Source organism: Vombatus ursinus, unplaced genomic scaffold (assembly GCF_900497805.2).
Source record: "Vombatus ursinus unplaced genomic scaffold, bare-nosed wombat genome assembly UNPS02014773.1, whole genome shotgun sequence".
In the NCBI taxonomy this organism is placed as follows: Eukaryota; Metazoa; Chordata; class Mammalia; order Diprotodontia; family Vombatidae; genus Vombatus; species Vombatus ursinus.
Genome location: NW_020954551.1, coordinates 11,118,072 through 11,130,751, shown reverse-complemented (window position 1 = coordinate 11,130,751; position 12,680 = coordinate 11,118,072). Strand labels below are relative to the sequence as shown.

At 37.8% G+C, this 12,680-nt stretch overlaps 1 long non-coding RNA gene across 1 annotated transcript in view; it reads right to left on the bottom strand.

The window, feature by feature from the left end:
- Positions 1–9,618, bottom strand: part of LOC114044360 — a 121,300-nt gene extending 111,682 nt beyond the window's left edge. Inside the window, exon 1 of the long non-coding RNA XR_003569221.1 lies at positions 9,524–9,618. This is a non-coding gene — a long non-coding RNA (uncharacterized LOC114044360). The remainder of the gene's footprint in view (positions 1–9,523) is intronic.
- Between the last annotated feature and the right edge of the window lie 3,062 nt (positions 9,619–12,680).

Genomic DNA, 12,680 nt, shown 5'->3' with positions numbered 1-12,680 from the left:
CTTACTATATTCCTCTATAAGCATCCATAGGATTTTTTTCTAAAGGCAATTGCATACATCATTTTCCTCATTCTCCATTTCCTTGGTAGCCTACTGCTTTGAAGGTCACTTGTTTAAAACTAACCTTAAAATTTTCATCTGGTTTAAATATTCTGCTATTGCCTTCCACACCTCACTTCCAAGTCAATTCCCATTTACAATTTCTGCAGCTGCAGGCTCTGGGAAAGCTATTGATTCCATGTCTCTTTGCAAAAGGTTACTAATTTCATCAGCAGGAAGGACAGCAATTACATCTGTTAAGATTCACTTATACCTTGTTATGGCCTTCAAAGATATTTTTGTTTTCTGTCTATTTAATGTTATTGACATTTGTTTTGAGCATTGTTCTGAAAAGACCAAGACAGCAAGTTGTTATGGGATAATATTACCAAATTACTTGCCTGTAAGCCTTTAGTTCTGGGATACAGAGTTGAAGCTAATCAAGCTGATACTTTTGGCAGCAAATTCTACATGTTGTATTACTTCGCTGGGTCCAAAGGCATCTAAATTCTGGAGAGTCTGGGTGGAGGGAGCAGTTGAGGAGTGATTTTGAGGCTCAATTAACAATGATTTGGAATAGATCAGAGAAAAAGCCATGCAGGGTGTTTGGAATATTGGCAAAACTATAAACACAGTAGGGAAAATGAGGCTTTGCAAGATTCCATCGACCTATGGATCAGGGTTGGAAGGGGACTTCAGTGTTATCTGTTCCAGACCCTTCATTTGACAGAGGATGAAGAGAGGTTTTAACTTGCCCAAGGATACATAGGGAATAAATAGAAAAGTCAAGATTGGAACTCAGGTCCTTGGTCTCCTAAGGTAGTGTTCCTTTTACTCCCATTATGCTGCCTCGAATTTTTCATTTTGTGATGGGAAAGATGAAGACTTGGGGTGGGGGAAAAGAATCTCCCAAGACTATCTGATTGATTGTTGTTGTTTATCATTTGTTTCTGAAGATGATCTCATAGGTGATGTCGTCACGTGCATGTGAATTGGATTTAAGTGAGGCAGAGCTGCACAAATTAATCAGCCTTACTCTCTGTTCCAGAGTTATTGATGTCCAGTGACAAGGCAAAAGTCAAGATGGCTGGTGATGGCCCAGGATGCAGTGGATGACCTTGGCATCTTCAATGTCTGACTGAGCTCTAAGCACTGCACAGCACCTGCTTCAGCTGCCTCCATGGCCATTCATTAGTGGAATAGAGAATCGGAAAGTGAGCTAGGTGATGAAAATGCGGAAAAAAACAAGGAATACTCTTGTGGCATGCTTCTTCTCAGACAGCTGAGTGGTGAGAAACAATTGAACAATTAATTTGGAGCAGAAGAAAAATGTCTGGCCATTTCAAGTCTACCTTTGACTTTAGCATCGAGAATTTGGCATCTGTAAAAATCACTCCAAAGTCGTAGTCAAGAGGCTGTGTCACACAGCAGAGGGTCAGCTGTACTTGGAGTCGGTGGACATGGGATCAAATCCTGGTTCCGCCATATATAATAGCAGTGTGACTTTAGGCAAATCACCTACCTTCTCTGGGCCTCAGTTTCCTCATCTGCAAAATGAGGGTATTCAACCTAGTAACCTCTAACGTCCCTGATAGTGCTAAATCTATGACCTTACAACCATTTTAAGTGCTAACACACCTACAATTCATAAGGTAAGCAACAGCTTTGTAAGGCCCAGCAGTTTCTAACAAAAGGGCCTATAATATAAAATAGATTAAAAATCCCTGGTCTAGGCAATTATTATAGTCTTGGGAGGGTTGGGAGGAGAACTTTTTAAAAGGCAGGCACATGTGATGCCTGTTGTAACACACAGTAATACCTATGGATAGGGCCTTTTAGATGTCTTATCTTATCTTGATTAAAAGTCATTTGGGGATGCTACATATCATCTCTCTCAAAATCATTTGCTGTGATTGCTACTATTTATCAGTCTCAGATCCTGAAGTAGACCAGAAAGTCATGACATGCCATAGCTCTTCTGTCCTGAGGATTATACATCTTAGACATTCCATCTTTAAAGTTGACTGTGTCCACCTTGGGATATTTTTCTCAAGCATATGCATGCACCCCTAGGGAACCAGGCTTGGTGGGGATGGATGAGCTCATTAGGAAGGAGATAAGGTATAAAGTTCACTATTTCCCTCAGATCATATGAATTAGTGAAAGCTTATATGAACTCATTGGATCCTCAGCCTTTAGGATTCCCTAGGGCTTTTTAAGTTGCCTGTGAAAAACAGTCTGGAATGCATTTTCTTTCCCTAGAAAAGAAGAAAATCAGAGTGGATATTAAAATGATGTAAATCTAGGAATGCAGAATGAGTTGAGAATCCCATTACCCTATGGATCCTTGACATCCAGGTTTGGGTCAAGTCACCCCTTTCTCCTCACTACCCAAGAATATAACAAATGCCTATACCAGGGGTTCTTAACCTTTTTTGAATCTTGGACCCCTCTGGAAGCCTGGTGAAGCCCATGAACCCCTTCTTGGAAAAATATTTTAAAATACATAAGACAAAATGCGCAGGACTATAAAGGAAATTAATTATGTTGAAATACAATGATCAAAATATTTTTTAAAAACCTTTTCAAGGACCTGAGGTATGATAGGACCAGTATTTTCCCGATATATCTTATTTCTTCTCACCCACAACAATGGGAGGCTTTGCCTAAAAGAAGACAAAGCTCTCCCTGATCACACCCAGCCTCTCTGATGTAGCTTCCTGATAATCTAAGGGCATCAAAATTCCCAAGTCTGTAGAGTCTAGGCTCTTCAGATTTGGTGGATTTCTGAAGACCACACAGGTTACCATGTCCTTTACCATATCCTTCCCTGTTGACCAGGCCAGTTTCCATAGGAAGACAAGCATCCAGAGAAATTAAATGTCATTGTATCCTTGTTGCTTATCCTTGCTTGTTAGGGCAGAGTACAATTTAGTGACTCGTGATTACCTCATTTCATCCCAACCTTGGATTGGATCTAGGAGATGGAATAAATGAAGCAAATGTGACTGCACCATAGAGCATGTGGTGGGGAGTAATGCATAATTAGATTGTGAATGTTGAATGGAGCCAGCTTGTAAAGAGCATTAAATGCCAAATAGGCATTTATATTTGATTTTAGAAGTATTAGCTATTGTTGTTGTTGTTTGGCCTTCATTCTCAAAGAGGATCAATGACATGAGGAGGGTGATGTCTTGGCTTGCAAGTGAATTGGACTTAAGTGAGGCAGAGCTGTGTAAAGTCATCAGCCTTACTTTCTCTTCCAGAGTCACTGGAGTCCACTGGCAAGACATAAGTCAGGATGACTGGTGATGGCCCAGGATTAGCCATTGGAATTTATTAAATAGAGGAGTGACATGGTCATATCTGTACTTTAGGAAATCAGTTTGGCAGCTGAGGAGGCTGGATTGAAACAAGGAGATACATGAAGCAGAGAGACCAGCTGGGGAACAACTGCAATAATTCCAGGGAGAGGTAACAGAGGCTCGAATTAGAGTGGTGGTTGTGTGAGTGTGTGCCTGTTAGAACAGTCTGGAACACAATTGAACCCTAACCTCTAATTCTGAGAAGGGAACAGACGGAAGAGGTGTTGGAAAGGAAGAACTGACAAGTAGATGGGGACAATGAGAGAGAGTGAAGAGTTAAGGATGACTCCAAGGTTGCAAAATGGATGTGACTGGGAGGATGGTCGTATTCTGGGAAGAACTGCCTAGAAAGAAACCTCTAATTCATATCTCTGTCTTCTCATTATGTGACCAAGGTATTCAAGCTCCTGCTTCAGTACTTGACCTTCCAGTGAATAACCTGGATTAATTTAAGTATTGACTGTTTAACCTCCTCGCTGTCCAAGGGAATCTCAAAAGTCTTCTCTAGTACCACAATTCAAAAGCTTTGATTCTGTGATGCCCAACTTTCTTTATAGACCAGACTTGTTCTATTTGGCTCCTAAAGGTGGCAGTAGAATGGGGATGGGGTGCTAGAATTAAACAGTAGTAGCATGATTCAGTGGACAGAATACTGGCTCTAGAATCAGTGGGCATGAATTCATAGCTCATCTCTGATATTTACTACCTGGGTTACCTTGGGCAAGACCTTTAACCTCATAGATCCTTGGTTTCCATATCTGTAAAGTGAGAGAGTTAGTCTAGAACATAACTTCTTCAGACCTTTTGAGTTCTAGATCTATGATACTAAGTTGCAAAGGGCAAACTTGAGGTTGACCTAAGGAAAAACATCCTAACAAGTCAAGTGTCCCAAAGAGGAATGGTCTTTTTCAGGAGGTAGTGAGTTCTCATTTGTTAGAAGTCTCCATCGAAGGCCAGATGGCTATTTGTTGGGTATGTTCTTGAAGGGGTTGTTCATGAAAGCATTAGACTCTGAGGTCCCTTCTAACTCTTAGATTCTGTGGTATCTGACCAGTAAATTAATTTCTTTGCCTGGACATTTCACTAACATTTCCAAACTAAAAATATTTTACTCGTTTAAAAAAAAAACAATCAAAGTGTCTTTATCTAGAAAAAAATCTCTATTGTCTTAGAATAAATAAAGCAGGTGAGAACATAATGAAAAATGTTTCTTTGCACTAAATAATTTATACCCTATCATCAGAGCTAAGCATTTGCCATTTGGAAGCAAAAGAAAATGTTTTAATTCAAGCAATTTAGAAGCTATGTTATTCTGGTTACAAGTACTGTGAACACCATTATGTCAATTCTCACTTTTCTGTGCTAATAATTCCTGTGCCAGGAATAGCATGGATAACTGAAATCCACAGATAATCCAGATAAGTAGTTTTCAACATTTTCCCCACAAAGCCATTTGAATCACTAATGAGTAGTGAAAAATTACTAATTTTGAGTTCTTTCAATTTTCTGCAGGCACCCTCTGGTGCAAATATTATTGAGTGATAAAAAGGGCTCAAAAAAAGAAAGAAAGAAAAGAAGAGAAGCAAATGGCCCTTGTCTTCCACAAAAGGAATTTAATCAATCCTTAAATGAGCAAGAGTTGATTTGAGGAAAAGATATACAAGATAAACTAAAAAGATTCCAGAGGCTCCTACTAAGGCAGTACTGTGATCATTATCTTTAAAAGCCATGGAACAGTAAGCACATCTCACACACATTTTAGCTTTGATCAATTTCCTGTCTCAGGATATAGAATGCTGGAAAAACAGGGAACATTGAGGAATGGCTGTAAAAATTGTGATACACTGATGCAATGGAATGTTACTGTACCATAAGAAAGTAAGAATACAAATAATACAAAGAAGTATGGGAGGACATATTAGCTATTGCAAAGTAAAGAAAGGAGAACCGGGAAAATGATATACCTAATGACTATAAGAGTATAAAACAATAGAAACTGAATGCTGGGAAATTATATTGACCAAGCTTGGACCTAAATAAGAAATATGAGAAGGTATTTTCCCCCTTCTTTTCAGGAGGTAAGAAATATCATCAATCAGTCAATCATTTTATTTATTAAATGCCTTTCTATGGGCCACATATTGCGCTAGGAGCTAGGGAAATAAAGACAGTCCTTGCTCTCAATGAGTTCACAGTTTAATGATGGAGACAATGTGCAAACAACTATGCAAGATAAATTGGAGATACTCAACAAAGAGAAGACACTGGAAGGAAAGGAGATTGAGAACAGTTTCTTGTAAAAAATGAGATTTTAGTTGGGAATTGAAGGAAGTCAGGGAAGCAAGGAGGTAAAGATGAGGGCTAAGAAAATTCTAGGCATGGAGGACAATCAATGAAAATTCCCAGAGTTGAGAGAGGGAATTTCTTGTTCAAGGAAGGACAAGGAGGCCAGTGCTATTGGAACACAGAATATATGTTGAGACAGGGGGATTTAAGGGAAGGGCTGAATGTATGGTATAAGACTGCAAAGATAGTGGAAGAGGAGAAGGTTATGAAGAGCATTTAATGCTACATAAAGGATTATATTTTTGCTTCTGGAGATGATAGAGAGCCACTAGAGTTTATTGAGTAGAGGGGCCACAGAGTAGGAACATTATGTTGGCAGCTGAGTGGAGAATAGACCGGAGTGAGGAAAGGGTTGCGGCAGACCAACCAACAGCCTATTAGAACAATTCAGGCATGATTATACAAGCATAACATTGATGGAGTAGAAATAATTTGAAGATCATAGGTTTCCCAGAAGAACACTGCAGGTCCAATTGAACAAATTAAATTGAACAATTCTAATGACAAACCACAAATTCTGAAATTGACTAGTAGAAAGGTTTTCAAATATAAAGGTGAGGAAATTTGAATAATACAAGGCTATTCTTCACTCACCAGAAACCAAAGAAGGGAATGGAAAATACATTCTGAAAAACAAGAAAACTCAAGTTGTGATCTAAAAATGGCATACCCTGCAAACCTGAGGCTAATTATCAGTGGGAAAAGATGGATGTTCAATAAAAGCATCATTTGAAGGATTCCTCAAAAAAAATTACCAGACAATTTCTTTTACAAATATCCTAGAAAAAAGAGGCACAGACAAGGTAAACAATTATAGCTATCAAGAAAAGCAAAAGCAACAAAATAAATTATTCCATCTCTAGAGATTATTAAAAAAGAAAAAAAAAGATTTAAGAGAAAGATATCTATGAGGTTAAAAATAACACCATTAATAACTAAATGACAATAGAAAGATAATTAAGAATTTTTTTTTCTGAAAGAAAACAAGGAAATAAATATGAAAACAGACCTCAGATAGGAGAAGTGATAGTAGAGAAAAAGGTATGAAAAACTATGGACTAAGCCTCACAACCACCCTCTCCTCAGTTGTATCTTTTTTTTTTGTGGAACTATACTGCAGGTATGGGAGTAAGCATTGAAAGGGAAAAGGAGGTAGAAAATAGAGTGAAATATTGTAAATATTGTTGGAGGAAAATAACTCCCGTAGTATCTCAGGATGAAGAAAAGCTGCAGAATAATGGATGCTATGACAATGAAAATTATTGAGACAAGGGAACCCAAATGAGAAATCTAAAACTGAGTAGTAGGAAAGGATCCCAGTGAAAAGCACTCACTTGAGGGAGAGATGCAGATAGGGATCTTATAATGGATATAACCTGCATGGATTTGGTGCTCAAAGATATCACTACCTGTAACAAAGTGGTGTGCTTACATGGACAGCATCCTGTGAGAGAAGAAATGGAATCAGACCACCTGGGAGCAACCAATATACAGAAGGGTGGAAAGATATGGACTGACAAAGGAAATTTCATGGCAAATGTGAAAAAGAATTGACATGAGGAAGACAGGGGTAGAAATAGATGGCACAATCAGGAACACTGATAAACTTCTACCATGGGGCAATATTTCTATCCTTTCTGTCTCCTAGAGGAATTGATATTTCTAAGAGTGAGGAACAACAGAAAAAAAGGGAGGGAGAAGGCAATAGCTACAAGGCAATGATATGAAAATTGTTTAGAAAAAGGAACTCAAAGCAAATACTTTAGAAATTTCAATTACACAAGGAATACAACTAAAGAAAGAATAAATTTTAAGGACCATGAATTAAATTATAAAGAATAAAAGCTTAGAATTAACAAAAAGCAAAGAGCATCAATAAAGATGATGAAGGAAATAAATCATTTTAAGAAAAAAGTATATAAAATTTTAAAAATAGCAAATAAAAGAAGCTGAAGGAGTAGAGAGAAAGAGGTACTTTAATTAACCATTTAGAGAAAAAGAGAGAAAAGAATTAGATAACTAAATTTAAAAAGGAATAAAAAGGAATTGATAAATTAATTAAATAAAACTCCAAAACTAGGGAAAGTCGTGACAAATGGGAAGGAGGAAGAACTTCAAAGAGAGCTGAGGAAAGCTGATAAGAACAGGGTTCCCTCAAAGTAGATTAAACAGAAATAAGGAGGAAAGGAACCAAAAAAAAATCCTAATTCAGAAAACACAACATTAGAGACAAATGAAGAATAATATAAACCTCTCATAACTTTAAAATCTGAGTGGATTAAACAAACTAATAGAATGAAAAAGTGACAAATTTGATAAAACAAAAAAACCCATAATCTATTGCTCACTATAAACATACTTAAAAGTTAAAAAAAAATGAGGAACTTGAACAAAATTTACTATGATTCTAATGAATCCAAAAAAAGCACAGTTGAGAATCATGCTTTCATACAAAGTAAAAAGAAAAACTCATAATATAAGTAGAAATTTTAAAAAGGAAACCAATATCAGTGTTAAACCTATATACTCCAAGAGCCTTTACATCTAAATTCATAAAGGAAATTGAATTACAAGAAGATATAGAGAGTAACATCACAATAGGAGACTTTAGCGTCTCCTCCACACACATACACATTGACAAATGAAAGTGAATGTTGCCCAATTACAAAGAACAAGCATAGTCCCAAAGAATAGATATGAGAAGAAACTTTACCCTACCAACCCACTCCACTGGTATTTAAAACCTCCAGGGGGTGGCATATTTTCATCCCATCCAACAGACTTGCCCCTTCAGATTTAATCAGAGAAAGGTATTCACACTTTGTAAAGGGAGGAAAGTGTGTTAACACATTGTTAGCATATTACCACGTCATCATCTGTGATTATATACTGTCACTAAATCAGCTGAGCTGGGCTGGGGAGTGGGGAGAACAAAATCTCCACCTTATATTAACCATTAACAACTGACAGAAAGATATAAAGAATGTAAAGTCTCACTTGTCCTTTGATGATAAAAAAAAGCATTTAATTCAGCAAAGCTCAACCTTAAAGATTCTCCTTCAACAAGGCATGTCCTTTTCACATGTCAAAAATGATCCAAGATTCCTTGAAAGATGTAACAGCCACAAGATTTCAGGGAGATGCCAGCTCCCCACTGTGTAAAATTCCTCACTTGGTAGAGCTAGATGGGGAAGGGTATTGATAATCACAACACCCCAGGAGATGGACCAGCAAAGCCATTCTTCATTCTTCCCAAGTTTTCTTACTCTTCCTGCTTGTTCTTACCTTGCTTATGTTGTGACACATGGATCGTGTAGTTGCGCCAAAAACATCTACTAATAGCATAGTCAGAAAACCTGAAGGCTGTGGCCATTCAGACATACTCTCACTTGAACACGTCCTTTATGAATGAAATGAATGAATGTATATAGTCTGGGTGAATTATTATTTGTAAGGCCCTGTAATTAATTGACCAAACCTCATCTAGCTCAACACCACTCCCTTGACTTCCCTTGTTCTCCAAATGAACACTGAGTGAAAAGGAGGTCTCTGTGGATCTGAGCCAGCTATTTTCAAAGGTTAAATTAGAAACTTTAAAAAAAAGTGGTTTCTTGAGAACCATCTTCTAATGATGATGTTCCCAAGTTCCACCATGTGTCTGTCGACCAAGATATTGAGATATGGATAAGATTAGAAACTTACGAATTTCAATGAAATATGTAAAATGTTATACTATGTTATACTATAGATGGGACACAAGAACTTTTCCTTACTTTTCCAAATTTCTTCCATATTTGTGGTTTCTGAGGTTACAGTGGAATCCAAGCCTCTCTGGGTTCAAGTTCATCTGTTCTTGACAAAATATGACTTCCTGTGTCAGAAGAAGAAAATTGTAGCTGAGGAAAAATAAACGAGGACAATTAGATGGAATCATTTTTAGCCAAAACTATTTTACAAGTTAAATATAAATGAATCAGCATCACATTTCCCTAAAAACATATTGGGAATTGGGGTATAAAAATCTGAGAGGAAAACAGTAGAGTTGAAAAGGCTTTATGGTTTGCCCAAGTCCCATATCCTCGTATAATACAGAGGTTCTGAAAATCCTAAATTTGATAATATGTCAGTAGAATAAAACAGACAAGTGGGCAGATAATAAGAATATCTATCCTAAGACAGGATAGTTGGAGCTGGAAGGCACTTATGTTGTGTGTCATAATGGCCTTTACATCTGGGCAAGTGAGTCCCTCCAAATCTGCTACCCTTTTCCCAAGATAATTTGGTTATATGTTTGCTTGTTACTGGTTATCCTCATTTGGGTCTTTATCAAAGCTGCCATGACTCTGAAATAATCTAGTTAAGTCATGTTTCAGAAATGAATTCCCCAGAACACTCTTGGGGGAAATGGAGGCTACAGGGAACTTTAATATCATCACAGTAGGAGCCAGAGTTTTCTGCTCCATCAACTGTCATTCACTGAATTCCTTGTTACTGGCTGTCACTATGTGTCCTGAGAATTTATATCCATAGATTACAGCTATCTGCAAAACATTTGGATCTGTGTGCATTTGTCTCTGGCATATGCCGTTACTATGGTATCAAGCTTCTCAGACAAAGACATTAGAGATGCACTTGGCCCTGATCTCTATTCCGTTTCAACAAAGAGAGGTCAAATGGAGAAAGTGTAGGATAGCCAGGATAATTGGCTTCTGGCTTTTCTGAGCAATGCTCATGGAATACTTGAACAGAAAGATAGATTTTACACCTGTCTTACAATGGAATTCTATCCAAGTAAGGGTAGATCTCAGGAGGGAGAGATCTGGAGTCTAAAAAGTTGAATCAAGGTTGATACGGTTTAATTTTTCACTGCTGGACTGCAAGATACAAGTGACACACACTTTTAAAAATGCAGAGACTGCCAATAATTAGAACCCACTTCCAGTATTTGTCAGCTGTCCAGCAGGGTTGTTCCATGGCCTCCATAAAGGTTAGTTCAAAGAAACAATGGTATCTCCTGGGAGGCAGCATACTGTAATGGAAAGAACAACACTGGGTGTAGAATTGGAAGACATAGGTTCAAATTCCAGCCCTGTCCTTTACTGTCTGTGTGCCTGAAAGTAACACACTACCTTTTTGGCCCTCAGTTTCCTCATTAATAATAAAGGCTTTGGACTAGAAAATCTCTAAGGTGCCTTCTAGTTCTAAGTCAATGATCCTGTCATTGTTGCTAATAGGAATAAGCATTGCAAAGGGATTTGATGTTAAAAAATTTTCCCCTATTGGCAGCCTAGTATTGAGTCATCCATGACAAGATATTAGAAATGGAAAGAGAATTAGCTGAGAGAAGATGAGTAACAAAGGAGGAATGTCAAGTAGCTAAGTGCAAGAGATTTGAAGTCAGGACTCATGGTGTGATTTCTGGGTATCTGTCCCTCTCCAAATATGTGACTTTGACTATCACTTAATCCTTGTGTTTCTGTTACCCTGCTTAAATCTTGCTGGAGTGAGTGAGAGTTTCTCCCTGTCATGTCTTTATTCAACAAACAATTCTTTGTTGATGAACAGCCATGGACAAGGCTCAGGGCTAGGAGGGATGAAAAAAAGATGGAGAAGCCATACTCTCTGTCCTTTAGACGTTCTCTTCCACTTAAACGCAGAAACATTTATTACTCTCCAAGACATGCACACAGATAACTTTTTAAAAGAACAGACCTGTGAATTCATGATGCATGGACCTCACAGTGGGGAACTTCCTTTGTAATGGTAAAAGTGCAGAACTGGCACCTGCTCTGAAACACATAGTCTCTGTGAGTTACCTGAGGCACTGAAAGATTAATTATCTTTCCCAGGGTCCCATAGCCAGTACATATCAGACATGGAGCTTGAGCACAAGTATGCCATGACTCTGAAGACAACTTCCTAACTGCTATTCTCCCAGTCTCTCATACATAAATAGCACTAATGCAAATCTATCTATCTATCTATCTACATACATGTTGTACATGTATATACATATGTGTCATATGAGAGAGAGAGAAAGGGGAGAGAGAGAGAGAGAGAGAGGAGACAGAGAGAGACAGAGAAAGAGAGGAGACAGAGAGAGACAGACAGAGAGAGACAGAGACAGAGAGTCAATTGACAAGCATTGATTAAGTGAGGTCAAATGAATTTCCTTGGATGAGTTAGTGGAAGAGTCAGGACTTGAACAGTGCTCTACCTTCCTTCCCTAGGTGGCAGAAAGATCTGATGCTCGAGTCAAAATTAAGAAGAGGAGATAAAGATTTGGACACTAGGAACATAGAAGTGAAAATTGAAGTCATGGAGATAGCCAACCAATATTGCTATAGAAGAGAGTATAGAGATAGAAAAGTAGAGGGCTGAGCTTAGAGTCATAGTAGAAGAAGCAGACAGGAGGAAGAAAAGGCAAGGAATGAGACAGAGATGAGTCATTAGAGAGTTGGGGAGAGAACAAGGAACATGCAGCATCATGGAAGTCAAGTAAAGGGAGAGTATCAAGATGAAGGCCATGGTCAACAGCAGCAACATTGCAGAATGAGTTGTAAAGAAGTGGGGTCAGGAGGAAGTACAAAATCTTCTTTCTATAAATTTAAGAATGTAAGGAAGAAGGAAGATAGAATATTAGCTTGAGGGGATTGCAAGGTCCAGGGAAGTTGTTTTTTTTTTTTAATCCAACATATTTTAAAGATTATTTTAACTTCTGTTTGCAAGCAAGAATATTTAAATATATGAACTGAACTATAAGAAAGGAAAAAATATGGAAAATAAATATATAGTATGAGATCAAACACCTTCCCACCCCCAGGAGAGGTAAATGAATGCATGTTTCTGTAATTTCCATTATTTGCCAACTATTAACCCCACCACAAAACCACGTATAGTGACTTTAATATTGTAGCATCCACATTGGCC